The sequence below is a fragment of the Pipistrellus hanaki genome (genome assembly GCF_964339955.1).
Source record: "Pipistrellus hanaki genome assembly, chromosome: 9".
NCBI classification, from domain to species: Eukaryota; Metazoa; Chordata; class Mammalia; order Chiroptera; family Vespertilionidae; genus Pipistrellus; species Pipistrellus hanaki.
In genome coordinates this window covers 9,723,130-9,750,916 of record NC_140511.1, presented here as the reverse complement: position 1 = coordinate 9,750,916, position 27,787 = coordinate 9,723,130, and the positions used below count along the sequence as shown (strand labels likewise).

The 27,787-nt window shown below is 50.4% G+C and overlaps 1 long non-coding RNA gene and 1 pseudogene across 3 annotated transcripts; one reads left to right on the top strand and one right to left on the bottom strand.

Moving 5' to 3' along the window:
• Nucleotides 1-10,842: 10,842 nt before the first annotated feature.
• Nucleotides 10,843-10,998, top strand: LOC311628503 (large ribosomal subunit protein eL39-like; annotated as a pseudogene). Its single transcript has one exon. The product of its transcript is annotated as a large ribosomal subunit protein eL39-like (transcript).
• A 7,364-nt stretch (nucleotides 10,999-18,362) lies between these two features.
• LOC311628504 lies at nucleotides 18,363-27,608 on the bottom strand. Of its 2 annotated transcripts, XR_014796023.1 has the most exons (4): nucleotides 27,528-27,608; nucleotides 19,389-19,493; nucleotides 19,059-19,199; nucleotides 18,363-18,403 (listed from the first exon to the last, which is right to left on the bottom strand). It is a non-coding gene; the product is annotated as an uncharacterized lncRNA (long non-coding RNA). The 2 variants fall into 2 exon arrangements; XR_014796024.1 differs by lacking the exon at nucleotides 27,528-27,608 and having other exon boundaries at nucleotides 19,389-20,572.
• Between the last annotated feature and the right edge of the window lie 179 nt (nucleotides 27,609-27,787).

The following is a 27,787-nucleotide window of genomic DNA, read 5'->3' as shown; positions in this document are numbered from 1 at the left end:
GATGAGTGGATAAAAATGGAACACTAAGCAGCTGTAAAAAAGAAGGGTCTCTTACCCTTTGGGACAGCAAGGGTGGACCTGGAAAATATTATGCTCAGTGAAATAAGCCAATCTGAGAAAGACATATCCCATGATCTCACATATCTGTGGAATCTAATGAACAAAATAAGACCTGAAGCAGGGAGGCATGGAACAGGCTGACATACCGCCTGGTTGGGGGTGGGGGTGGGGGTGGAACAAAGAACTTACATTCTTATAGGCATAGCCCATGGACACAGGCAATAGGGTGGTGAAACCCGGGAGTGGGTAGGGGCTGGGAAGAGGAGGGTAAAGGGGTCAAAATGGGAGACATCTGTAATACTATCAACAATTTTATATATATATATATATATATATATATATATATATATATATATATATGAAATAGTGCAGCAAATAAGCTGACATTATTACAAAACAAACAAATAAACAAAGCCCAGTGGTGGCTGCAGCCAGGGGTATGGACCAAGTGACCTCTCAGTGACCTTGTCTCTGCCTCTCAGGGAAGAGGCACCTGTATCCCGGGCTGGGTGCAGTCTGTTTCTTTTTCCCCCCCAGAAATCACCCCCCCTTCTCTCGGAGGAGCCGAGTTTGATAGGAGGGGGTTCATGGAAAAATCAGGGCCCGTCCCCTAAGCCTCCATTCCCCCGGGGCAGGTGCCCTCCTGCTGTGTGACACACACACTCCAGTCCACATGCAAGGCTGGGCCCCCGACCCAGCCCCATCCCTGAGAGCACCCCTCAGCGGGCCCTGCACCCATCCGGAGGCTGTACCTGCCTCTGCCCCTCCCCCATCAGGATGCGAGACAGCTCGCCGGTGCAGCACCTGCTTCCCTCCGATAACCGGCTCCTGACAAGCCCCTAATTGTCCCTGGAATCTGGGTGCCCGTGTGGAGAGTAGGTCATTTAACCACCAGTACACACCACTGAATAAAAATCCATTTTCCAAGAGAGAATTCTATTCTTATCAGAGTTTTGCAAGAGGGTTGCGAGCGGCCCGCGCTAATTGAAGCTTTGATGCCGGTAGGAGGAGGCCTCTAATCAACCCACGAAGACGCTCCTTCAGCAGCCGGCCCTCCCCAAGGCCGGGCTCCGGGTAGTCTCTGGGGGAGGGGGAGGGGACAGGACAGGGGACAGAGGCTCAGGCCAGCCACCGACACAGCTGCCCCTGGCACAAAGCTGGGCACAAAGCCAGCATGATGGAGGCAGGAGGCTGGGTGGGGAAGGCCCCTGAGGCCGGCAGGAGCCAGGGCCCAGGGTCAGGCAAGCCAGGATCAACAGCCCTGATGACCTTCTCCCCGTGCGGCATGGGCAAGTCACTACATTCTGAGCTCAGTTCCTTCTCTGGCAACCTGGTTGCCGATGAGCAAATAACAATGAAATCCAGGAGGGGGTTTATTTTTAAGGGCGTTCTCTGAGAGCCAGGCTACCCATGGACCGGGCTGTGTGGTGTGGGTGCTCTGTGCTCACCGCGCTGTTCCACTTTTATTCCCGTCTCATTCCGTCTTTGAGGGTGGGATCTGACACCTCCGAAGTGCCTCATTCAGAATCTCACAGTAGAAGGTGGAGTAGCTGGAACTCAAACCTGCTGTCTTTGACTCCAAAATCCAGCAGATTTCTTTTGTCTGACCTTTTCCTCCTATCCAGCCCTTCATCCCATCTCCCCCACCTCTCTCTCCTCTCTCTCTCTCTCCTCACAGCAGCGTACACAGCAGGCAGGGTCCCTGGGAACAGGAGGATGGTCCTGCAGAAGCATGTGGTTATGAGATAACACTCGCAGCACCAGCTTCAGGTGGACGATGACTCTGGGTGTGGTGGTGACATTCTTCCTACCTAGTGTCCAGCACACGTGGCGCCTTCCATGCAAAAGGCAAGTCAGCGTTAGCCATCAAATCAGCCTCTCTCTAGATGCAGAGTCTGAGCTCAGAATCAGTTCCCAGGCCACACAGCCAGGGAGCAGCAGTGGTGGGACACCTTGAACCCCAACTTCAGCCACAGACCCGTAGCCAGTCCACTGTTCTCTGTCATCCAGGGCCTAGTAAAGCCCCCGTGGACGAGGGGAGGAGGCAGGAGAAACCCCAGCACAGGGCTGGCTGGGTGCTATGGACTGAATCGTGTGCCGCACACCTAAGGGTCCTGTCTAGAAGCCCTACCCCGCAATGCGATGTATCTGGAGGTGGGGCCCTCGGAAGGTGACTAGGTCCGGCTGAGGTCAGCAGGGTGGTGCCCTCAGGCAGGATTAGTGCCCTTGGGAGAAGAGACACGGCATCTGTGGGCGCCTGACCTCGGACTTGCAGCCTCCGGAACTGTAGAAATAACTGTCTACAAGCCCCCAGACTCGGTATCCGCAGAGCAGCCTGATCACTAAGACATGGCCAGCACAGCTGGGCACCCAGCAGACACCGTCCCGGGCACCGAGAGCAGGCAGGGTAGATGGGGCAGAACTGACGAGTCCTCACCCTCAGGGCCTGGGCAGCACAGCACAGCACTAGGACCTACCCCTGTCCTGGGCCTGGCGGGGATGCAGTGGTCCAGGGAGGAGGGTGACAGAGAGGCAGTCTGGGGGCTACAAACTTCAAGTGTCTCCATAAGAGAGAGGAGGAAGAAAGCAGCGGCCAATTAGGCTCACAGGAGTTCACACTCATTTCTCCAGCTCCACTTCCCTGGCACCTGCCAGTTCTGTGCTGGGGGCCGGGGCTCAGCCATGTGAAGGCATGTGGACAAGAGGCGTGCACTCCAGCAGGAACCACATGTAAGGTGAGTCTGCTGGGCCTGAGGAAGGAGGCATTCCTTTCAGCGGCCATTTTGAGGATGCTCAGGGTGCTGGGGGACTGAGGGGATGCTCAGGGGGGAGGGTTCTGGGGGACTGAGGGGAGAGGTTTTTCAGGAACATCCTGCCCAGCACCTCATTTGATGACGACCTGCTGGGATAGCGATGAAAGAACCAAGGCCCAGAGAGCGGGGGCAGCAAACTGGGCAGCACAGGACCTGCAGGGAGCTGAGTAGAGGCCCACCTGGGCTTTGGGCCCTGAGCTCAGTGCTCGCCCACACGCTTGGGCAGTCAGGGGCGGGATGCAAACATGAAGTGCTCGCTCCAACCCCGAGTGACCACCAGGTGCCTGAGCCGAGCCTGCTGGACTGGCCTCCACAGGGCCTGGCCCAGCACGGTCTGCAGAGTCTCAGGGATGCCTGCTCACGGTCCAGCTCAGACAGGAAGGAGGGTGTGGGCTCACCCTCTCAGGGCAGGCGGAGCGGTTCCTACCAGGGCAGTTGCCTCTGGCTTCTGCCTTAAGGAACTGTGCGGGGGGGGGGGGGGGGGCAGGAGGGGAGGGGTGTGCTGGAGGGGAGCTGCAGGAAGTCAGTGAGGTCCAGAGGCCAGCTGCCCCGTGTCAAGGCCAAGGCGGGTGGGATGTCTCAGGACCCCTGAACCTCACCAGTTCGGCTGACCGTTTGTGCTGGCCGCAGCAGGCTTTTGCACGTCCTGGCATAGCAAGCGTTGAAACGTGGTGAGCATTTGGAAAAAACATTATAAAACCAGGAGCAGCAGAACGGCCTGAGTTTCCATAGGAGCAGGGACGCCTGGGTGACCCGGTGTCCTAACTGGTCTGGCCTTCCCCGCTGACCCCTGCATCCTGACCTCTGCTCTGAGATGTATGCTGCCCATCTCACCCCACCACCCCCTGACTCAAAACCCACCCCTGCTTCCTCACTGCCCAGGGATACTGCCAAAGGCTCCCTCCGGCATCCCTCCCCAGCCCTGTCTGGGAGCCTCCAGCCTGCGTGTCCGTGCTCCCCCTGGACAGGGCCCGAGCACCAGCCCTATCCCGGGCGTGCTGCTCCTCACCCTGAAACAGCTCCCTCCTCCACGCCTCCATCCCCTGCACATGGCATTCCTTGCCAACATCTACAGAGGTGCAGGGTGTGGTCGCACTAAGTAGAATATATGTCCACTCCCTTTGACCTTGACTTGCTTTGGCCAATGGAATGTTAGTGGGAGCGAAGTGGCTAAAGGTGTAAGTGCCATGTGACTGGCCTCACTAGCTTGTGCTTTTCCCGCCACTATTAGAAGATCACACCAAGGCCTGCCTGTCCGGCCCAGGTGCTAGGTATGAGATGCGTGGAGCAGAGTTATCCAATGAGACCCAACCTAGATCAGCTGACCCTCAGCCAACTCAGAGAAGCAGAACAAATGGTCACTGTGACAGGCCAGCGGGATAGCATACATGTTTGTTACTCAGCATGTTGTATGTGGGAACCCTGAGGTTGACTCCCGCCTGGCCCCCCATTTGTCCCAAATTAACTCTTTTCTAGTCTCTCTCTTCATTTTAGTGTGTGGCCTCCTCCAGAAACCGGACCCTCAGTGGGCCCTAATCACGCGGGTCGTGTTAAGGGATCCCACAGTTGCAGTTATCGCTCACTGATACATCATTTGAACCGGAATCATGTCCAGCCAATCATCAGGCCTCTGCTGAGATGGATGTCATTTCTCCTCGGAAATTTGGCCAGAGCCCTCACTGCTCCCACAGTCCAGGCCGAGGGGCTCCCGGGGCTCCATGGCACCAGCATCGGCACTTTCTGCCACGCTTGGCACGCACTGGTTATAATTCCTATTTCACTTTTCTGCCTCCTTCACGGGATTCTGAGCTTCGTTGAGTTAGGGATTGCATGTTATTCACAATTTCTGACACGGATTCAGTGACTGTTAGAAGAAAAACCATAGCTGACCTTTTCCAACAAGTGAAAGCAAGAGGACTCTCACTTCCCCACCCCCGCCCACCCCCGGCACGAAAAGGCCCGAAGAGGGACAAGGACTCCTGTGAGTTCTCATCTCCCCCGCCCCCGCCCCTCCCCCGACAGCCACGTGCACACACGCATGCGCATGCTCATGCCCCACACTTGTCCAGGCTGCCCGTCCCCACCCGCCTGCTCGCTTGGTGACGAAGCACTTTTTGAACCAATTTGCTCCATCTTCCTGCAATATCCTCCAGCAAATCAAGCATCCCCTTCTTGGGATGTTTTCAATCTGTTTTATGTTGATTTTAATTAAAGAATCCAAAACTGAACAAACAGTTCCTAGCAGGTGGCCATACAAGTGTGAAATAAGCAAACTGTTTTATCTGCCACAAACTCTCCTAGTAAATTTCTTCAAATTAATCCCTGCCTCCAATAGTCCGCTGGTTTCAAGGAGAGAGCGAAGCAATCCTGGCCTCCAAATATTTGCTCCTGTTGCAGCTCCTGGAGCCAACAACTGGGTGTCCCCTTGGTTTCACCCTCACTCCCTGTCTTCCTGACCCACCTCTGGCCTCTGTTGGCCCAACCCGTCAGCCCAGAACAAGGGTCATGTGCCCACACCATTGAACACTGTGGCCCAGGAGAGAGCTCCCAACCCTCTCTCTCTCCCGATATCACCACCTCCAGCCGCCCCCTCCCACCACCAGCCTCCCAAAGCTCACCCACTCGCAGGGAGGAACAGATGGGGGAGCCGGGGTGAGGCTGGCTTTCCTCCCATGGCACAGCCAGGAAGGGAAGGAGCGCTGGGGAGGTGATGCCAGGCCCGGCCAGGGCATGAGTGAGTGGGCACTGCATTCATGCTACGGAAAGTGGAGATTAGTGTGGGCTTGCCAGAGACTGGTTTGCTTAAATTTTTCTTACTTAGGGATCCAAAAATTTTACATGGAGGGCTTTATTTTTAAAAATCATCAATGTATAGTGGTAAATGTTTCTCTCAGAGCTGTTTATAATAGCAAAAATTGAAAAACATTTGTTATTCAACAATAAAGGATTAGGCAAATAAATAACGGTACAAAGTATAGCAAAATATTTAATACCTAAAAAATAATCTCAGAGGGAAGGCAGGGGTGGGTGGGAAATGATCAAGCAAAGAGCTTGTGTGCATATACGCAGAACCCTTGGCGGGGAAGGCCTGGGTGGGGGTAGGGGGGTTAGAAGCGTCAATGAGGGGAAGAGGGGACATATGTAAAACTTTTAACAGTAAAGATTATTTTAAAAGAAAGAAAAAGAAAAAATAATCTTGTGAGTTATTTACAAGGCAATATGCCAACATGAATTCATTTTCCTTTTAGTTTTGTATGTATATATAATCTAATATTCTGGATGTAGCATAAATATATTGAATATATTATTCGAGGTGTAATATGTGTGTGCGTGTGCACATAAAAAAAGGCTGAAAGATATAATCTAAAATGCTAATGATAGTTGTCTAAGTACTGGGAATATACATGATGTCACTCATTAGTTTCTTTTTTAAAAGTCAGTGTTTTGTTGATTTTCTAACGTAAGAGCCCTGGCTGGAGAGTCTGGGGACCGGGCTGTGACCAGCCATGCCCTCACGCAGACTTAGCATTGTGCTACCTCTGGGCCCAGCTCTGAAGCTGCAGTCCAGGCATGGACTCTGCTGAGCAATCGCAGGCGCCCAGCACTCAGGCTCACACCCTGGCCTTCGGGCCCAGGTGAGGCCTAAGCGCCAGGCACCTGCTGTTGCCACTGTGGCCTCCCACAGTCAGCTCTGCCCACAGCAGCCAAATGGTCTTTCTGAATCTGCTCCACCGCTGCCTTCTTGTCACCTCGGGACGACATTGGTAGTCCATCCGCAGCCTATGTGCCTCTAACGGCCTGGCCGTTGCCCAGGTCCCAGGGCTCCTGATGGACACATCGTTGTCCGCTCAGCCTCCTGATCCAAGGCAGCTCCCTGCGGGCAGAGCCTCGAGCCCTGGCTGCTGCACCTGCAGTGCCATGGCAGCCCCGCCACATGCCTGCAAGATGCACATTTCCTAGCTGGGCAACTAGCCTACCCCTCCCTGTGGGGCTCATCCCCACAGAATGGAGAGCACATGCTCAGGGTCCCCCTTGTCTCACATACTCAGGGGCTCCTAACCAGAGAGCCAGAGACCACGGCAGAGTCTGTGGAGGATTTCAGGACGTCCTTGAACTCCTAGAAATTCAACACAAGCATATAAGCGCTTTTCTGGGGCAAGGACCCGTGCCTGCCAGCAGATACAGAGAAAGGCAAGACTCCAGCGTTTGGAAGGAGGAGGAGCCATGTGGTCTCAGCCCTCAGGCAGGAGGGTCAGGTACTAGCTTACTGAAAGGCATTGACCGGGTGAGGCAGGTCATTTAACTTCCCGGGAGCACTCAGGAGGAGCCTGGGGTCCTGCTGGGCAGGCCATAGGGGAAGGCTCTCCCAGGGAGGGCCCCCAGCAGCCCCAGAGGGCAAGTGGACAACAGCCCTTTGGAGCAGATGCTCGTCCCTGCTGGCCTTCAGGAAAGGGAAGTGGAGAGAGTGGGGTGGCCGGGGCAGAGAGGGAGGTGGCCTGTGTTGTAGCCTGAACTGTGCAAGCATTGCCCAAGGCTGCGGCCCCAGAGCAGTACTGCAAGCAAAGTGAAGAGCGGACTTGGGCCCTGGGCCCCTTCCCGGCTCTGCAGCGCACTGCCCGTGCTACCCGTGTGAGCAACATGACCTCTCTGAGTCACGGTTTTCTCATCTATAAAATATAGATAATAATAGAACCTTCTTCTAAGATGGCTTTGAGGATTAAGGCAGTAATATTTGTAAAGTATTCAGCCAATGTCTGGAATAAGTAAATCAAAATCAACACAGCTCCTTTCCTAGAGGAACTTCATCAGGAGGCGCTGGGTGCGTGGGCCCTGTGCTGTTCTCACTCTCTCCCACCCACAGGTGCACATGCATTTTCATCTGGGCCCTCAGACCCAGTCACACCCAGTGCTCTAGAGCACATGTGTCAAACACAAGGCCCGCGGGCCAAATCCAGCCTGCCAGGCCTTGCAATGTGGCCCGCACCGCGCTGTCATCATTGCACTCCGCTGTCAGTTTATGATATTGTCAGTTTATGACTGTTCAGTAAACCATTCGGCCCACGATTTAGGCTGGATTTTAGATTTTGGCCCCTTCTCTGATTGAGTTCGACACCCCTACTCTAGAGGATCCACACAGAGGGTCTGGCGGGATGGGTGGGAAAGCTTGTTACTCTAGGGACCCCTTAGGTGAGACAAGGTGGCTGGCTGGGCTCTTACCCTCTTTCTTACCTTTCCTTGAAGCCTCCCGAGGAACACTCCTGCCAGGATCCGCATTGCATGAGGAAATGAGAAAAGGAAATTTGTTAACTTTCATATCTATTATATCTTGAGTTCAAAGGAGGTATGATTATCCCATTTTTCAGGTAAAGAAATTGCGGATCAGAAACCTTAAAAAGAGCTTAAGTCATAGTGGTAGGCAGAATAATGGTCCCCCAACGATGCCCACATCCTAATCCCAGAATCTGTGAATATGTTACCTTCCATGGCAAGGGAACATTGCAGATTTGATTACGTTAAGGACCTTGAGATGGGGAAGCATTCCAACCAGGTTTTTGTCCTCATTACTCCAGAAGACATTTCTCAGCAAAGTCACCAATGACTTTTGCATTGCCAGGTCCAATGCTAAGTTCTCTATCTTCATCTTACTCATCAGACTATTTGACAGGAACAATCACTCCCTCTTCCCTAAAACCACTTCTTCAGTTGTCTCCGGTACACCACTCGCTCCTGGTTGTCCTTCTTCTTCACTGGCCACTCCTTCCAGTCTCCGGTTTGATTCTTCCCTTCTCCATGTCATGCTGCATGCCACTGCTCCGCTCATACCTATGGCAAAAGACTGAAGGTTTGTTCTGTGCAAAAGGTAAGACAGAAGATCTCTGGACTAGGGTTCAATCAGCACAATTGAGGGGGTACGTATCAGACCATAGCATTGGAAATTAGTTATTTCATAATATTAAATATAGGATTCTGAGACTCCCAGCCCTGAATGCTGTCAACCAGAACTTTATATGACAAATCTATGACTAACATTCTCAGTGGAAAAAAAGCTAAAAATGCTTTCCTGAAGATCTGGAACAAGCCGGGACCGATTTGGCTCAATGGATAGAGCATCGGCTTGGGGACTGAAAGGTCCCGGGTTCGATTCCTGTCAAGGGCATGTACCTTGGTTGCGGGCATATCCCCAGTAGGGTGTGTGCAAGAGGCAGCTGATCGATGACTCTCTCTCATCTATGTTTCTAACTCTCTATCTCTCTCCCTTCCTCTCTGTACAAAATCAATAAAAAATAAAAATAAAAAAAAAAGATCTGGAACAAGATTAGGATGTCCACTTTTACCACTTTTATTCAACATTGTATTGGAAGTCTTTGCCATAGCAATCAGATAAGAAGAAGAAATAAAAGGCATCCACTCTGGAAATGAATAAGTAAAATAGTCATTATTTGCAGATGATATGATACTGCTTATAGACAGAAACCTAACAGGTCTACCGAAAACTATTGGAACCAATAAATAAATTCAGTAAAATAGCAAGATATAAAATTATATTCAGAATTAGTTGCATTTTTATACACCAATAACAAATTATGAGGAAAAGAAATTAAGAAAACAATCCCATTTACAACTGCATTAAAAATACCTAGGAATAAATTTAACCAATGAGGTAAAAGACATGCACTGGGAAAATTATAAGACATTGAAGAAGATACAAATACCCTGTTTCCCCAAAAATAAGACAGTGTCTTATATTAATTTTTGTTCCCAAAGATGTGCTAGATCTTATTTTCAGGGGATGTCTTATTTTTCCATGTGCTAGGTCTTCTTTTCAGAGGATGTCTTATTTTCAGGGAAACACGGGTAAATGGAAACATATACAATGCTCATGAATAGGAAGAATTAACATCATTAAAATTTCCATACTTCCCAAAGCAATCTATAGATTTAATGCAATCCCTATCAAAATACCAATGGCATTTTCACAGAACTAAAACAAATATTCCCAAAAAATGTATATGGAACCACAAAAGACCCTGATTAGCCACAGCAATCTTGAGAAAAAAGAAGAAAGTTGATAATTTCATGCTACTGACAGCAAATTATATTACAAAACTATAGTAATCAAAACAGCATAGTATTGGTATAAAAACAGACACATAGATCAATGGAGCAGGATAGAGAGCTCAAAATAAACCCACACCAATGTGGTCAATTAATCTATGACAAAAGAAGCAAGAATATGCAATGGGGTAAAGAAAATCTATTCCAAAAGTTCCTAAAATTATAGAAGTGGTAAAACTGGACAGATATGTGCAAAAACAAAAGAGCCTAGACCACCTTCTTACACCATATACAAGAATAAACTCAAAATGAATTGAAGACTTAAATGTAAGATTCAAGACTATAAAACTCCTAGAAAAAAACATAGGCAGTAAACTCTGACATTGTTCTTAAAAATATTTTTCTGATATATATTCTTAGACAAGGGAAACAAATAAAAATGGAATTACATCAAACTAAAAAGGATTTGCACAGTGACGGGAACCATCAACAAAATGAGAAGACAGCCTACTTAATGAAGGAACGTATTCACCAACGACATGTCTAATAAGAGGTTAATATCCAAAATTATAAAGATTTCTACAACTGAACACCAAAAAGGTAAACAATCCAATTTAAAAATGGGCAGAGGACCTGAATAGATACTTCTCCAAAGAGGACATGCAGACGGCCAGCAGACATATGAAAATATGCTCAATGTCACTAATCAGCAGAGAAATGCAAATTAAAACCACAATGTAATTGTTAGGATGACTATCATCAATAAACCCACAAACGGCAATGTTGGCAAAAACGTGCAGAAAAGGGCACCTTCATGCACTGTTGGTGAGAAAGCAGATTGGGACAGTCACTATGGAAAACAGAATGGCTCTTTCTCTGCCATCATGGTGTGTGCGTTTGCTTCTCCTTCGCCATGTCTTCCCACAAGGCTTTCAGGATCAAGAGGTTCCTGGCCAAGAAACAAAAGCAAAATCGGCCCATTCCCCAATGCATTTAGATAAAAACTGGTAATAAAATCAGGTACAGCTCGAAGAGGAGACATTGGAGAAGAGCCAAACCGGGTCTATGAGGAATCGCACATAAGAGATGGCTCACATATTTATGCTGTATCCAGGGTGCCTGCACCTTTAAATGATTGAAAAGGTCACTACTGTGAGGATAGTTGGGGCATTTTAATTGGAAAATTATTGGACTTATGATTTTGCTCTTTTGATTTATTTTCTGCAGTAGTAGGTTGGTTCCATAATAAATGTGTGAGACTTTAAAAAAAAATGGAAGGAAGGAAGGAAGGAAGGAAGGAAGGAAGGAAGGAAGGAAGGAAGGAAGGAAGGAAGGAAGGAAAAGAAAAGAAGAAAAGAAAAGAAAAGAAAAAAGAAAAAAAGGAAACAGAATTGAGGTTTCTCAAAAAAATTTTAAAATAGATCTACCTTATGACCCAGCAATTCTTCTTCTGGTTATATATCCAAATAAATACAAAACACTAATTCAAAAAGATATATGTTCCCCTCTGTCTATTGCAACATTATTTGCAATAGTCAATATATGGAAGCAGTTTAAGTGCCCATCAATAGATGATTGTATTGGGTCGGCAGCTAAGTAATTGCGGGTTTCACACATATATGCTTCAGTTGAATTTTTAGGTTTGCAGACGTAGTACAAATGTAAAACACATTTTGTTATTTGATAGTTGGCTATTCAGCTGTTAATCAGTAAAAAAAGTCTTTTGATCTGTTTTGTAGTTTTCGTTTGGCGTTCGTTGAAAAATGGAAAATCAAAAGGAACATTTTCGTCATATTTTGCTTTTTTATTTCCGCAAAGGGAAAACGCATCGCAAGCTCATAAAAAGTTATGTGCTGTTTATGGTGACGAAGCCTTAAAAGAACGGCAGTGTCAAAATTGGTTTGCCAAATTTCGTTCTGGTGATTTTTCACTCAAAGATGAAAAACGCTCTGGTCGTCCAGTTGAAGTTGATGACGCCCTAATCAAAGCAATAATCAATTCGGACTGTCACAGTACAACACATGAGATTGCAGAGAAGCTTCATGTATCACATACATGCATTGAAAATCACTTAAAACAACTTGGCTATGTTCAAAAACTCGATACATGGGTTCCTCACGAACTGAAAGAATCACAGTTAACGCAACGCATTAGCAGCTGCGATTTGCTAAAGAAACGTAATGAAAATGATCCATTTTTAAAACGACTGATAACTGGCAATGAAAAATTGGTTGTTTACAACAATATCAAGCGGAAAAGATCGTGGAGCAGGCCAGGTGAACCAACTCAAACAACATCAAAAGCTGATATTCATCAAAAGAAGGTTTTGTTATCAGTTTGGTGGGATTACAAAGGAATTGTCTACTTTGAACTCTTACCACCCAACCGAACGATCAATTCTGATGTCTACATTGAACAACTAACGAAATTAAACAATGCAGTTGAAGAAAAGCGGCCCGAATTGACAAATCGAAAAGGTGTTGTATTCCATCATGACAATGCAAGGCCACACACATCTTTGGTCACTCGGCAAAAATTAATGGAGCTTGGTTGGGATGTTTTGCCACATCCACCATATAGTCCTGACCTTGCACCATCTGATTACTTTTTGTTTCTATCTTTACAAAACTCCTTGAATGGTAAAAATTTCAATAATGATGATGATGTCAAATCGTACCTGATTCAGTTTTTTGCTAATAAAAACCAGAAGTTTTTTGAACGTGGGATTATGATGCTGCCTGAAAGATGGCAAAAGGTCATTGATCAAAATGGGCAATACATTACAGAATAAAGTTATTTAGTTCCATGAAAAAATTGTCTTTGATTTTCTTTTTAAAATCCGCAATTACTTAGTTGCCGACCCAATATAAAGAGGTGGTACATATAGGGTGTCCCCCCAAAAAATGTGTACATACACTTTGAATTATTATAAATTACCATGTATCCCAAAAGAGAACAACTAGATAAATATATAATTACCAGTCCATCCTCAGGTCACTAAACATTTAGTTCAGTCTCCCCACCAAGCAACATGCACTCACCCTCTCCCCAAAGGGGAACAACCCAAAATCTCCACCTAGTCGTAACAACACACACAAAGTTCTGCATCCTGGGTGAGGTGATGTGGTATACACATCAGATCTTGATGTGGCTCTTCTCTTAGCCTGGAGACCTATCAGCTGTAAATAAGTTTCCTGCTCCACGCACTCAATATGCAGTGATGAAACAGAATAGGGTAACCACGGGAAAGGAAGAATGGAAATAGAGGACGCTGTCCACAGTGATTCTGAGTCCTCCTGGCTGACAGTGAGGGCTCCACTCCTGGGAGCAGGGATGTGGCTGGTCTGGGCTTCCATTATCTCCCCAGGAAGAACTCCTTTGTCCATTACACTCCACTGCTACTGGCTCTTTCCTCTAAGAAATTCTTTCTTTTCCATTTTCCTGCTGGGCATATCTGAATATGCTCTCCTAAAGTGCTAAGCCTCTTTCTTAGACCTTCTGCTGATAGACAGGGTTGTTTCAGGTTCTTGAATCACCTTTCTCAGTCCAGACTGGTGGTCTTTGGGCAATACAACTCTCTCAATATCTTATCTTTTTACCTATTTGATTCTGTCAACAATAAAATTCAGTAATTATGCCCATACTTCTTTGAGAGATATAGAACCCAGAGTTACAGGTCTTTGATTTCTTATCTCCACCTATTCTCTCTTCATCTGAAGAACAGTGTACTTGAGTTTATCAGGATTAAGTGGGAGATCCAGAGACTTACTCTCCTTTTCTTGAGACATTGTCCTAGTAAAGGAATAATTGAGTGTCACATTCTGGGGGCTTTTAACCTATTCCATTTTTAACAGTGAGCATGAGGACCATGCCCTTTCTTAAAAAAAATAAAAAAATAAAAATAAAAAAATAAATAAAAAACTTTTTATTTGTTTATTAATCCTCACCCAAGGATATTTTCCCATTTATTTTTAGGAAGAGTGGAAGAGGGAAAGACAAAGAAAAACATCAACGTGAAAGAGACACATCTATTGTTTGCCTCCTGCACGTGCTCTGGCCAGGGCTGGGCCAGCGAGGAGCCTACATGCTTGATCAGAATTGAACCTGAGACCCTTTGGTCCCTAGGCCAATGATTAGGACCCATGCCCTTATTTTGACCTTTGCCACAAGAATTAATTTTAAGTGTCCTTTTGTCATTCAAAACTCATTTTAATTTTATCTTCTATTGTTTGAAGTCTAAAATGAAGTGGCTTTTCCAAATATTTCAATACTCTGAATTTTTGGGAACTCTCTATTCACTTTCATCCCTGCTTGCATATTGGCCTATTCTCTTAGGAGCACACTTTTTCTTACAATTTTGCCGAGCACAATAAATAATAACCTAACATACACTAACAAACTGTTTCCTCATATCTTCATCTTGAGTATAAATTTTCTTAATAATGGTATTTGATTCCCAGGCAATTTCATTAAATATTTCATACTATCCAATGTAAAATGCCATCATTACAACCTCTAATCAAGATTCTTACAGTCACTACACAGCCCCTAAGCCAGACCACCTACTATTTTATTAGTACTTCACCTCCAGGAGTTTATATTGATTTCAGTCAGGATAAGCTAGATCATGACGTGACAACAAACAACCCCTATATACCTAAAACAGTAAAGTTTTATTTCTTGCTACATAGAAGGGAGAGATATGCCCCAAGTCATTCTCCCCCGGGAATCCAGGCTGATGGAGCCTCCAGCATCTCAAAGACATCAGTCACAGTAGCAGAGAGCAAATATGACAAGTTATAAACAAGCTGGGGCTACAAGTTTGTGGGGGGTTTTTTATTTATTTTTCTTAAAAGCACAGTTTACAAAATCAAATTATATCAAATGGCTTATATTAAAATTTTAAATATACAAACATTAAATATTTGCACTGTTATACCTATGCAAATATTCATAACTGAATATTATTAATACTATGAGTTATAACAGATTATATATTGTAGTCTATACTATTTCCTTTCTTTTCATTTCTTCTGAAGTTAATAATTGTCTTGATTTCTAATTTTCTTAGTTTTGTGTACTAGTTTCCTATTCTTCCTACACCTACAGCCTCTCAAAATGATTACCACAAGGTCAGTCCCATCAGACAACCTACTAGTTTCATTTAAAACATTTGAGGCATCTGCTTTGAAGACTTCCACTTTCCTTCTCCTTGAGCTGGTCACTCTCAAGGCTTGCTGCACCCGTCATACTGTGTATTTCTTTTGCTGCCTTTTCTTTTCTTTTCTCTTATCTTCTTTTCTTTCCTTTTCTTAGCTGCTTCTCATTTATTTTCACTTCGCATATGGTTATGGGATGTTAGACAGGCTTGCGTGTGGCTTGGGTAGTAAAGAGTGGGGCTCTCTCAAGTTCCTTTTTGGTGTTTTGCTATAAAAGAAACCAACTGCTTCTGCTTGTTGCAGCGGCCTAATCTACAAGAGGTGGGGTGAGGAGAGGGAAGGGGATGGAGGGGGTGGGGGGGTGCTCAAAGAGCCTAGTGCCTCTGGAAGTCTGGTGGTGGCCACTCAGGATGGGGGCCCAGCATTGACTTTGCCAGGCTTGCTGTTGACATCACTGTGGGCTTACTTTGTTCTTCTGTTTCTAGTTCCTAAAGTTTTAAAGTTAGGCTGTTGATTTGAGATGTTTCTTGTTTTTTAATATAAACACTTATAATTATAAATTTCCCTGTTCGCACCACTTTCACTGTTTCCCATAAGTTTTGGTATATTTTGTTTTTATTTTGTTATTTAAGTATTTTCTAATTTCCTTTGTTATTTATTCTTTGATTTCTTGGTTATTCAAAAGTTTATTGTTTAATTTCCATATTTTTTTAATTTTCCAGTTTCCTCCAGCGATCAGAGAAGATAACTTGTATGATATCTATCTTTTCAAATCTGTAGAGACTAAATTTGTAGCCCAACATAGAGTCTATTCTGGGAAATGTCCATGTGCATTTGAGAAGAATGTGTATATAGTTATTGTTAAGTAGAGCATGCTGTATTTGTCTGTTACATCTAGTTAATTGGGTTAAGTCCTCTATTTCCTTATTGCTGATTGGTTGCTCTATCCATTATTATGAGTTAAATATTGAAATCTCTATTATTGTATACTTCTATTTCTCCCTTCTAATCTGTTAGTTTTCCTACATATATTTTGGTGCTCTGTCATTAGGTATATAAATGTTTATAACTGTTATATCTTCTTGGTGTACTGCACCTTTTGTTAATATATAATGTCTCTTAGCATTTATTAATCTTATAATCTAGTCTTCATTTATTCCTCATTTTTCAAGGAAAGTTTGTCAGATATAGGATTCTTGCCTTTTTTATTTTGTAGCACTGTAAGTATTTTGGCCCACTACCATTTGACATCCAAAGTTTCTGATAATAAATCTACTAATAATTTTATTAAAATTAAGATCCTTTGCATGTGACTATTTTCTTCTCTCTTGCTGCTCTCAAGATTTTCTCTTTATCTTTGACTTTTGAAAGTTTGATTATAATGTGCCTCAGTGTGGAGTTGATCTTACTTGAAGTTCATTTTACTTGAAGTTTGTTAAGCTTCTTGGATGTTTATATTTATATCCTTCAACAAATTTGGCAAGTTTGAAGCCATTATTTTTCCAAACATTCTCTCTGTCATTTCCTCTCTCGTTTCTCTTTCTGGGAATCCCACAATGCTTATGTTGGTCCACTCAGGAATATCCCACAGGTTCCTTAGCTTCTGTTCACTTTTCTTCACTCTTTTTTCTTTCTGTTCCTCAAACTGAATAATTCCCATTGTCCTATCTCTAAGTTCACTGATTCTTTCTTCTGCCTGCTCAAATCTGTCTTTGAATCTCTCTAATAATTTTTTAATGTCAAATATTAGTTTTCCGGCCCAAAATTTCTTTTTTGTTTCTTTCTAGGTTTTTCTGTCTCTTTATTCAGATTTCCATATTGTTCATACATCATTTTCTTGACTTTCTCCACATCTCCCTTTGGTTCTTTGAACATCACAAAAACAGTTGTTTTAAAGTTGTTGTCTAGTATATCTGCCATTAGGTCTTTTTCAGTGAAATTTCATTTGATTTATTTTTTTCCTTTCATTTCTTTGTATGTTTGTATGTCCTGTGATTTTGTTGTTGTTAGTGAACACTGGACATTTGACTCTAATAATGTGGTAAATATGGAAATCAAATTCTCCCTTTCCCCAGGGTTTACTGGGTTTTATTACTTTATTGAGGTTGTTTTGTTTGTTTTTTGTTTTTTGTTTTTTATTACTCTAGGCTGCCTCTGTGCTGAGGATCACCTGTGTTGTAAACATAAGGTCTTCTCAGGTATTTGCTGAGCCTTTAGGTAGTCCACTTCTAAATGACCCCATATGTGAAGTTGTTATTGAATGTCCTAGTTTTTAATGTCAGCCTCCCAAAAGGGGGGAAATAACAAAAATGCAGGGACAAGAAAGAGCATGATGGCCCTGGAAGTCACTTCAGCCAGAGGAGAAGGATATTGCAATCAATAGGGAAGATACAAAAACAATGGCCACCTAATCCATTGTCTGCACTTCTGTGATCAGAAGCAGCAATCATAGATCAGAGCACAGCTCCCCAGTGTTTGGAAAACAGAGTCCATTTTGCCCACCCTGATTCCTGCCAGCTGTGTGCAAGCTGCTCCTGGAACACATGCACAGTTGCCTGTCAGGTGGGCAGGGGTGGGGGGCTAACTGCTAGGAGCCAAAATTGATCAAAATTAACCCTCCAAGTCTTCAACAGACTCCAGAGTTCTAAACAGTTACTCCACATCAGGAAGATTTTCATGGCCCTGCAATGTTTTCTAGGTGGGGAGATAGATTTCCTGGGCTTCCTCCCCAACCATCTTCCCAGAATCCTCTCTGTATTCGTTGTTTTTTATTACGAATAGAATTTGAGGCAGACAAAGCTCAATTGCCCTCTTTTGCAAATAAAGAACTAAATGCCAAAGAGCTGAGGTGATTTTCATAACACCACACCCCTCAGAAAGGCCATCCTGACTTCTCCCTGGAGCATTGCACTGTCTCTCAACTTGGCACCCCAAGGTTTGCAGTGGCCGGGGCGGGGGGGGGGGGGGACGGGGGAGGGACGGGGACATGAGCACACTCAGACAGGCGGAGGCTGGGCTGTGAGGGCAGCTCCAAGAGGATGAGGTGAAGTGAACTGGGTCCCAGCCCAGGTGAGAAGAAGGCAGGGAGAGGGGAGTGACCAGCCCCCAGGCACCCAGGGCACCACCCTCAGGGAGCAAAAAGGTACATTAGTCCCCTGGCCGTTGTCCAAGTGTCAGCACAGCCCCGCGGACACTTACTGAGTTGCCTCCTGTGCCAGGCTGGTATCCAAGTGGAAAGACAGGTGCTCCCCTTGCCTGGCTGACAGCATCTTGTGGGGAGAGCATCGTCAGGCTCCTGCAGAGGCTGTCAGCACCCTGGGACATGGAGAAAGTGAGGATTGGCCTCGGAGATGTAGGTGTGGATGAATGCACAGCCGCTCGCTGGTCACGTGATCTAGAAATCATGCAATCTCTCCGCTCCCCCGTTTCCTCATCCTACAGATGGGATAACCATCGGGGCCCCGCTGGTTGCTGTGGAAATTAAAGTTGAAGGTGACAGTTAAGAAGACACTTGGTCAGCTCCCCGGCGCTCTCCGGGCCTGGTTATTACTGACACAGGCTGGGTGGCTGAGCTGCCACAGTGACCCTCTGGATGGCCCGCCCTGCCACAGGGTACCCATGACCCAGGTGACACAGGAAGGCAGACACTCACACCATCTGACAACACAGCCCAGCTGCACCACTGTTAGCCCTTGAGCTGCTCTGCCTCTGAGCCTCGGTTCTTCTTTATGTCCAAAGGATTGTGCCACATTTAAATCCTCAGGAGTTTTGTGAGTCCAATGACTGCGGGGGTGGCTTGAAATCAGCCGCGGTGGTAGTATTTGCACCACAGAAATCAGCAAACACTGTACGTCAGGGTACCACTGCTGGGGGCGGCATCCCAGAAACTCCTTCCAGGCTGGCCAGGAAAGCAACAGCTGCCCAACCCGATTGCCCAGCTCAGAGCATCCACCTGCTCCCCCAGACTCACCCCGATAAAGATGGATACGCATCTGGCCCGAGGTAGATTCCAGCTAAGCAGTCTGGTTCCAAAGCCCATGACACTGGCTACCAGCTGTGTGGTCTTCCACAAAGACTTTTAATGCTCTCACAACACTTTTTGTAAAAGGCACTAAAACAAATATTGTGGATATTAAATGTTTAAACAAAATGTCTTTTCCCCATTCATGGCTTCAACATGTCTGGAGACTTTTCTTCCTTGCGTTGGGATTGAAGAGCTCAGGCACCCGTAGGCCCTAACTCAGGGTATAGAACAGGCACCCCCATACCCAGCACAGGGAACCCCAAGCCCGGACCCTACCTGCCCTGCTGCGTCCCTCACCAGCATCTTCCATCCTTGGCTGAGGCCTCTGCTTTCAGGATCCAAACGTGGGCTGTGACTTCCCTCTAGTGGCCATGATGATAACTGCAACCGACACATCCACACCCGCCAGGTCAGGTACAGAGCCTCACCAGGTCAAGCAGGAAACTGCCCCTGCTGAGCACACCTACTGCGTGCGACAGCGCCAGACTCCTGAGCACCTAGAGAGGGTCGTTAGTTACCCAGGTACCCAGGCTGGAAGGCCTGGATGCTGTGGCCCGTGTTAACGTAAAAACACACTGAAACCTGTAAAGAATTTTGTGAGTTTATTTGAGCCAAACTCTCCACATATGTCAGGAAGCAGAACATGAACGGACTGAGATAATGCTCCAGGAATGGAGGGCTACATCTGTATTTACTGGTATACATTGCAGTCAGACGAAGGGATGTAGGTGGGTTACATGAAATCCATTGGTGATGGACTACAGAGGCGGGAGAAAGCAAAGAGGAGGGCGGGGGAACCCCTGGGATTGGGTAAAAAAAAAAAAAATGATAGACACATACTAAGGTGGGTGCGGGAATAATTAACATGATAATGAATTTGTGGTCTCCATCCTGGCGCCCAGCACATTAGGGGCTCCAGAAAAAGGGAAGTTACAAGTTACCCAGACATTTCAAGGGTGTGTTATCACAGATGCAAAAAGACAGATACGCCAGTTCAAGTAAAGGTTGACCTTGTCAGTGAAGATACCAGCCTAGGAGGTGACTGCCACCATCACTGCTTTAGTTAAAGTTTCATTTCAGACCATCCTTGTGGTGACTTTAGGTCTGAATCTGCAAGACTGCCATGCAGAGGCCCGCCCCCCCTTCCCCCCCGAGCTGTCAGGTCAGCATGTGGCCCCTTCCATCCACACCCCAAAACCTAAACCATGCCAGGCTCCCACTCACCCGCTTCACCTCTGCCTCCCATCCCTCCCAGCTGACGGGGCATTTGAAGTCTGGAGGAAGGCTCCCCTAGCAGGCAGCATTCTGACCCTGGGGCAACCTCTGACCCTGTGGCCACAGCACCCCCCAAACATGGCCCGTGTCCCCTGAAATGCTGCAACCCACTCCTGTCCTGGGGCAGCCACAACTGCCCACTGAACCTCTGCCCATCTGATAGCTCACCCTTCAGGAAGCCTCTGTGCCCTCCTTCCTCCCCCCCCCCCTTCCCTTTCCCACCTCCTCCCTCAGCTGACAGTCCCCCTACCCTGGGCTCCTCCAGCAAATCCCATGCGTCCCTGCAGCCCAGGCTGCTCAGGACCAGCCGTTCCTCCTCCCAGCCGCTGGGAGCCACGGCAGGGTGGAGTCCGGTGTGGCTGTCACCCAGGCCGGTGGGGACGGCCTGGCTCCCAGGTGGCAGCAGGCTCCTCTCTGACCTTCTCTTGGCCCTGATGTCAGAGGGAGACAGTGCCTCAGAGCTGCCCTCAGGTCTGAGGCAGGTGGGTGGGAACCCAGAGCTTGCGAGCCCTGGCCCAGCCCGTCAAGGCAGCAGGGACCTCCCCACTCAGAATCAGGCTGCTGCCCAGGATGTGGACCTCCCTGGCTGGCCAGAGGGCACCCCAGAGGCACACCCAGCTCGCCCCCAGTTCACCCCCAGGCCTCAGTGCAGTGCAGCCCGAGGGCCTTCAGGGCAATTCCAGTGACCATTGCATTCCCAGAGAGGACTAGCTGGCGGGGCCAGCCTCAGGGACACGGCACCCTGGGGAAAGACAAATCACAGCCCAGCAGCAGGCCGAGTGCTGACATTCACCAGCGTCTCATTCACCTCGCCAGCCACTGGGCCTCCCCATCTCGGCCACAGGTTGGCCCCAGTGCCCCTCTGGCTCCCAGAAGCTCGGGGGGGTGGGGGGTGGAGGGCACTCAGCCACCCAGCAGGTGGGGGGGGGGGCCCATTCCAGCCCACCTGGTGAGCTCCGCAGCTCCCACTGCCGTCCAGTGGAGGAGCCGAAGGCCCAGAGGGCCCCGGTTCCCGGGGCTGCACCCGCCTCTGCCTGAGGAAGATGTCCAGTCCAGGCACCGGGCCAAAGGGGCTGGACAGCCCTGCTGGGGTTCCGGCCTGAACAACGGAGCGAGCCCTGTACCCACTCACACATGCTCACTCCCTCCACAGCTCACACCATGCACAGATCACACCCTGCACAGCTCACACCCTGCACAGCTCACACATCTACAGCTCACACCATCACACAGCTCACTCCCCCCACAGCTCACACATTCACAGCTCACACCCTCCACAGCTCACACATTCACAGCTCACACCATGCACAGATCACACATCTACAGCTCACACATCCACAGCTCACACCATCACACAGCTCACTCCCCCAACAGCTCACACATTCACAGCTCACACCCTCCACAGCTCACACATCCACAGCTCACACATCCACAGCTCACACCCTGCATAGCTCACACCCTGCACAGCTCTCACCCTCCACAGCTCACATTCTCCACAGCTCACACATCCACAGCTCACACCCTATACAGCTCATACTTCCACAGCTCACATCTGCACAGCTCACACCCTGCACAGCTCACATTCTCCACAGCTCACACATCCACAGATCACACCCTCACACACTCCAAAGTTCACACATCCACAGCTCACACCCTATACAGCTCATACTTCCACAGCTTACATCTGCACAGCTCACACGCTGCACAGCTCACACCCTCCACAGCTCACACCCTCACACAGCTCACTATCCAAAGCTCACACTCAGCCTCACCAGTTCACACCGTCACAGAGCTCACACAGGCACAGTTCACAGGCACACATCACACCAGGGATCAGGTGCAAAGCTGGCCTGGCATGACTCAGAGTGGGCATGGTGCCTGGGCCCGACAGGATGGTGTGCAGTGTGAGTAATGGTGGGCACAGATGCACCGAATCCTGATAAGGGAGAATAATAACTTGTCAAAGATATATATGATATGTGTTTGCCTTCCCCATGGAATAGCTACAGGGCTAATTCATCAAGCTGGCAGGCCGGCTGGAGACCCAGGGAGGGCATCGGGAAGAAGCACAGGATAGGGCAGCCCCCGAAGCGCCCGGGCGGGGCTGCTCAGGCTGCACTCACTCCCGGGGCCCCGGAAGTACGGACTCTGCAGGGTCCCCGGGGCTCCCCAGTGCCTAACATTAGTGGTGCATTATGGGTCTGTAATCCAGAGATGCCCCACTTGCTGGGGAAGCAGCTCTGCCCCTTCTCTCCTGCACCCCTTTTCTCCCCGCTCTTCCTGCCGTGTCTGTGCACAGCCTCTGGTGGGAGAAGGTGAAAGATGATCAGAAAGTTCTCCCATTTTAGAGATGACAGAACAATGCAGCAAAACCGAGGGCAGTGTGAATGGGCCCAGGGACCACGGCAGGGGTGTGGCTGTGGACCATCCAGAAGCCACGTCCACGTGGGCCATGGACGCATCCTCCGATGGACAAGGAGCCCCGATGGACAGGGCGCAAGCGCAGGTGAGAGCGCTGATGCTCGGCTGAATTTGGCCTGAGTGTCCCCTCCGCCCCGGCCTGAGGACCCCTCCTCCCAGCAGGCGGGGCGACCCCTCGTCCACAGGTGTGACGGCTCCCTGGTCCCCACACCCTCGCTCTCCTGACCTGCATGTGGACAGCTGTCCTGTTCCTTCAAAGTCCGCCCGTGAGGTTAGAACGTCCCACAAAGGACTCGGCAGAAGGCACGGGCAGGTGAGTGCACAGGCAGGTGGGCGCACAGGCAGGTGGGCACACAAGCAGGTGGACACGGGCAGGTGGGCACACAGGCAGGTGGACATGGGCAGGTGGGCACACAGGCAGGTGGACACGGGCAGGTGGGCGCACAGGCAGGTGGGCACAGGCCAGTGGGCGCACAGGCAGGTGGGCGTACGGGCAGGTGGGCGCACAGGCAGGTGGACACGGGCAGGTGGGCACACAGGCAGGTGGACACGGGCAGGTGGGCACACAGGCAGGTGGACACGGGCAGGTGGGCACACAGGCAGGTGGACACGGGCAGGTGGGCGCACAGGCAGGTGGGCACAGGCCAGTGGGCGTACGGGCAGGTGGGCACAGGCAGGTGGACACGGGCAGGTGGGCACACAGGCAGGTGGGCACAGGCAGGTGGACACGGGCAGGTGGGCACACAGGCGGGTGGGCGTACAGGCAGGTGGGCGAACAAGCAGGTGGACATGGGCAGGTGGGCGCACGGGCAGGTGGGCGCACGGGCAGGTGGGCACACAAGCAGGTGGACACGGGCAGGTGGGCGTACGGGCGGGTGGGCGCACAGGCAGGTGGGCGCACGGGCATGTGGGCACACAGCAGGCGCAGACAGGAGCTGCAGGTACCGGTGCTGACTATAGGGCCCCGAAGCCCATGGAGGACACTCTCGGAGACTGTCCAGCCCTGCGGGCTGTGGGCCGGAGCGGTGCCCATCTCCTGGGGATGCTCGGTACACCTTGTGGAGGGAGGAATCAAAGGGCGGAATGTCTGTCCCACTGGGCTCAAAGCAGGCTCTTGCCTTCCCCGGAGGCCCTAGCTCCTCCCAGCTGCACACCTCCCGGCCTGCTGCTCCCTGCTGGCCTCCTGCCTTACCCACACCTCACCGAGCACCCCTGCAGACCCCTCCCTCCCCCTGCAGGGACCGCGCGGACCGTACCCCCAGCTGCTCTGTGCTGAGCCGTCACCCACTTGCTAAGTGCCAGGCAGTGCTAAGCCCCCTCATTTAATCTCTATGTGCTGTACACACGTACTCACACTGCACCCATCTTGGAGATGAACAAACTGAGGATTAGAGAGGTTATAGGTCACACAGCAGTGAACACAAGAACTAGGACTCAGATGCCTGAGTGTTTCCAAAACTCACACTCCCTGCCACTGAGAGCAGTGATGGCGATACCACGAGGTTCCCCAAGGTCTCACCAATCACCAAATCAAGAATGTCAATGACATTGAATTTGACCCTGTCCATTCAGTCAATACTGATGATCCCATGATTAGCTCAGTGGATACAGGAGTGACGGGCACCAGGCTCTGGCCCCAGGGTCGGCTGGTCCTTGGGGTGAGCACCACCTTCCTGGGTCCTGTGGCCCCTGATTGGGGTCCTTCCATCTCCAGCACAGATGCTGAGCATCAGACACTGTGGGGAAGCCTCTCACTGGCCTTCCCACCTCTGTCCCCCCGAGCCACCGTCCCCCCAGGCATTGTCTCCCCTCACGGCCCAGCCCCACCATGCTCGCAGCCTCCACCGCCCTCCCCCCCCCCCCCCCCCGCCACCATCTCCTGCTGACCCGCCCCGCCCCACCCCACCATGCCCGCAGAGTGTCTGCCTGAGCCCTGCCCTCCAAGCTCAGGTGCAGGGGACCTGCTCCCCAGGGCTCTCAGGGCGTCCCGCTCCCCACCACCACCACGCCTGGGGGAGAAGGGTCCTGGAGCCTGGCGCTCCTCAGCACACCGCCCTGCGGGGAGCGTCTCCTCTGAAAGGTGAGGGGCTGCCATGCCTGCCCGTCACGCGCACTGCCCTCCAGCCGCGTGCTCCTCCCCCCGGCCCTCACCCTCTGACCGCAGCGGGCCTTCCTCGGTCACTCCCTCCTCCCCTGTCCCAGCCACCGGGAATCTGGCCCATCTCCTAAGGCCCAGTCCATAACTGCCCACCCCCTGCCCGCCCCTGTGGCCTCTGACCCAGCCTGCCCTCCGGCGCCTCTCCGCCCTGTCCCTGCTGCAGGACCATCTGACGTGGCGTTTGCCTGGCACAGTGCCTGGCACACAGAAAGCCTGAAACTGATTCTTAACGGAGCCAATAAACCAGTGCACTCACCACGTTACAGACAGACAGCCACAGCCAGAGGAGGGGGTCGGTGACCTGAAGGCCACAGGCCAGTCAGTACTGGAGGCAGCTCCGAACCCACAAAAACGTGCCCCCCACCCTGTCCTCTTTCCCCGACCCCACTCCTCTCACCGCCCGTCTCAGCCAGGCACTAGCTCGGGTTTGTGGGGGGGAGCTTTGTGACTGCCGGAGTGTCTCACATGGAGTAGACACATATGTGTGCGGGGAAAAGGGTCGCATCACCTAAGTCTCAGCCACGGGGTTAGGATTCGCCGTGTCATTGGTGCCTTAGAAGCCCCTCGGGGGCCTCCCACCACCTGGAGGTGGCCCCGTCCTGACCCGGCTCTCATCATCCCTGGCTCTGCTCGTGGTCAGCACGTCCGTGCATCCCCTCGACCCCACCGCCTGGCTGGCCCGGCGCGCTGTGGGCTCGCTGCTGGTGTTTCTGAGCGAGGCGGGTCTGCGGTCTCCCCCAGCTCACCCCTGCGGGCACAGGTTCCCGGTGCAGTGAGCCAGAGCAGACGGCTCTTGTGCATCCAGGCACACGCACCACGCCTAAAAGCCCCAAAGAATGGTGCCCTGAGGACAGCACCGGGCGTGGGGCAGACGCCTAGAGTTGCTTTCCGGAAAGGATGCTTTCCGTGTGAAGAAGCCAGGCACTGCTCTGACCCCATGTCTGGCAGTGGGCCCTGCCCTCGTGTGCAGAGGCAGAGCAGAGGCCAGGAGCCTGTGAGGAGAGCAGTGTGGGGGCCTCGGACGCCCCTTTTCCCCCTGGCCAGCCTCACCACAGGGCTGTGGCCCACAGCAGCCCTCGCCCAGGAACCAGTGGCAGACAGAAACAGACCTACTTTGGTTTCCATGGCAACTCAGGCCTCCGAAGGCCAACCGAGTGAGCTGCAGCCAGAAGGCAGCTGGTCTGAAGGGTGCGATCTCTGTGGACCAGCAGGCAGAACCGCCAGGGGCTGGAGGCAGCAACCCTGCCAGGAGCAGGAAAGCAAGGTATGCAGGGCCTGTTTGCCAGGCTTGCACATGTGCAGATGCACATCCCTGACATCCATGCACACCCCTGTACACCCATGGACATCCCTGACACCCATGCACACCATGGACACCATGTACACCCATGCACACCATGCACACCCCTGACACCCGACACCCATGCACACCATGTACACCCATGCACCCCATGTACACCATGCACACCCCTGACACCCATGCACACCCCTGACACCCATGCACACCCATGACATCCATGTACACCCATGCACACCCATGCACACCATGTACACCCATGCACACCATGCACACCATGAAAACCCATGCACACCCTGTACACCCCTGAACACCCTTGCACCACACTCTCTGGGACCCACCCAGGCAGAGGCACATGCTGGAAAGCACACATCCACACTCCACTATAAACACAGACCCGTGTTCACACTCAAATACTTGTTCACACCAAATACACCCGTTTTACACCTTACCCCCGCTTCCCACTCACAATTACAGACTCCTACATACGGGGGCACATATGCATAGTATATAAGATGTACCCTAGAAGGTCCCCATTCACCCCAATGCCCACGTCCTCTGTACACACCCACACATGCAGCCTGCACACGCACCCACCCAGGGAGCGCACACTACATTCACCTGGGACCCCGCAGACCCGCGGGGCCAGGGAGAACGCGTGCCCATCCTCACCGGTGTGCTGTCAGGGACGCTCAGACACCACAGAGAGGAGCAGCCGGCGGCTAAAGCTCAGAGGTGAGGAGCCCGCTGTCTGAACCAGCTCAGGAATTAGCTGCGGCTCTGTCCAGCGCTGGGCTGCATCCCAGCACCCAGGAACCATTGGCTCATGGGTACGTCTGGCGCCCAACACGGGGCGGCCTTTCGTCTCTGTTTACTCACTCCTTCTTGTCTGTGTCCTCCATAAATGAGGACAGAACCCACAAGCCTGTGTCACTCAGACTTGAAATACGCATGTTGATGACAGACTCACAGGTGCACTGGCCTCTGTAAGACTCCGCTGCATGGCCCATCCACAGCGAGGCTGGCCTGCCCGGCGTGCCCAAGTCAGGAAGGAGGGAGGGCCACATGCCCAGAGCGGGACTGTCTCGCTAGGCAGGGCTGTCTCCTGACCTGGCGGGATGCCTGCCCCCACGGGCTCCAGCCGCCTGGCCCAGAGCCGAGGTCACAGGGCACGGGGGAGGAGTACGGGGTGGCTCCATGAGAATCTCTAGAAGCGCGCTGAAGACCCAGGCATTGTCTCAGTGCAGTCCTCACAGTCGCATACCTCGTGTGCAGGAATGGAAAGGGGCACGTCCTGTGTGCGCCCTCCTGTGACAATAACGGCCGGTGCTTCCCGCTCAAGGTCAGCCGACACGAAGCTGCTGTGACCAGAACTCTCCACTGACGACAGAGATAAGGTGCTGAGATGAACCTTCTTGCTCCACAGGACACACTCGATAAGCACGTCTCCGAGCCACAGCAGCTGTGTGGCCTGCACAGAGCAATGCTCATCTCACCCGGAGCCCCGGGCTCTGCCCCTCCCTC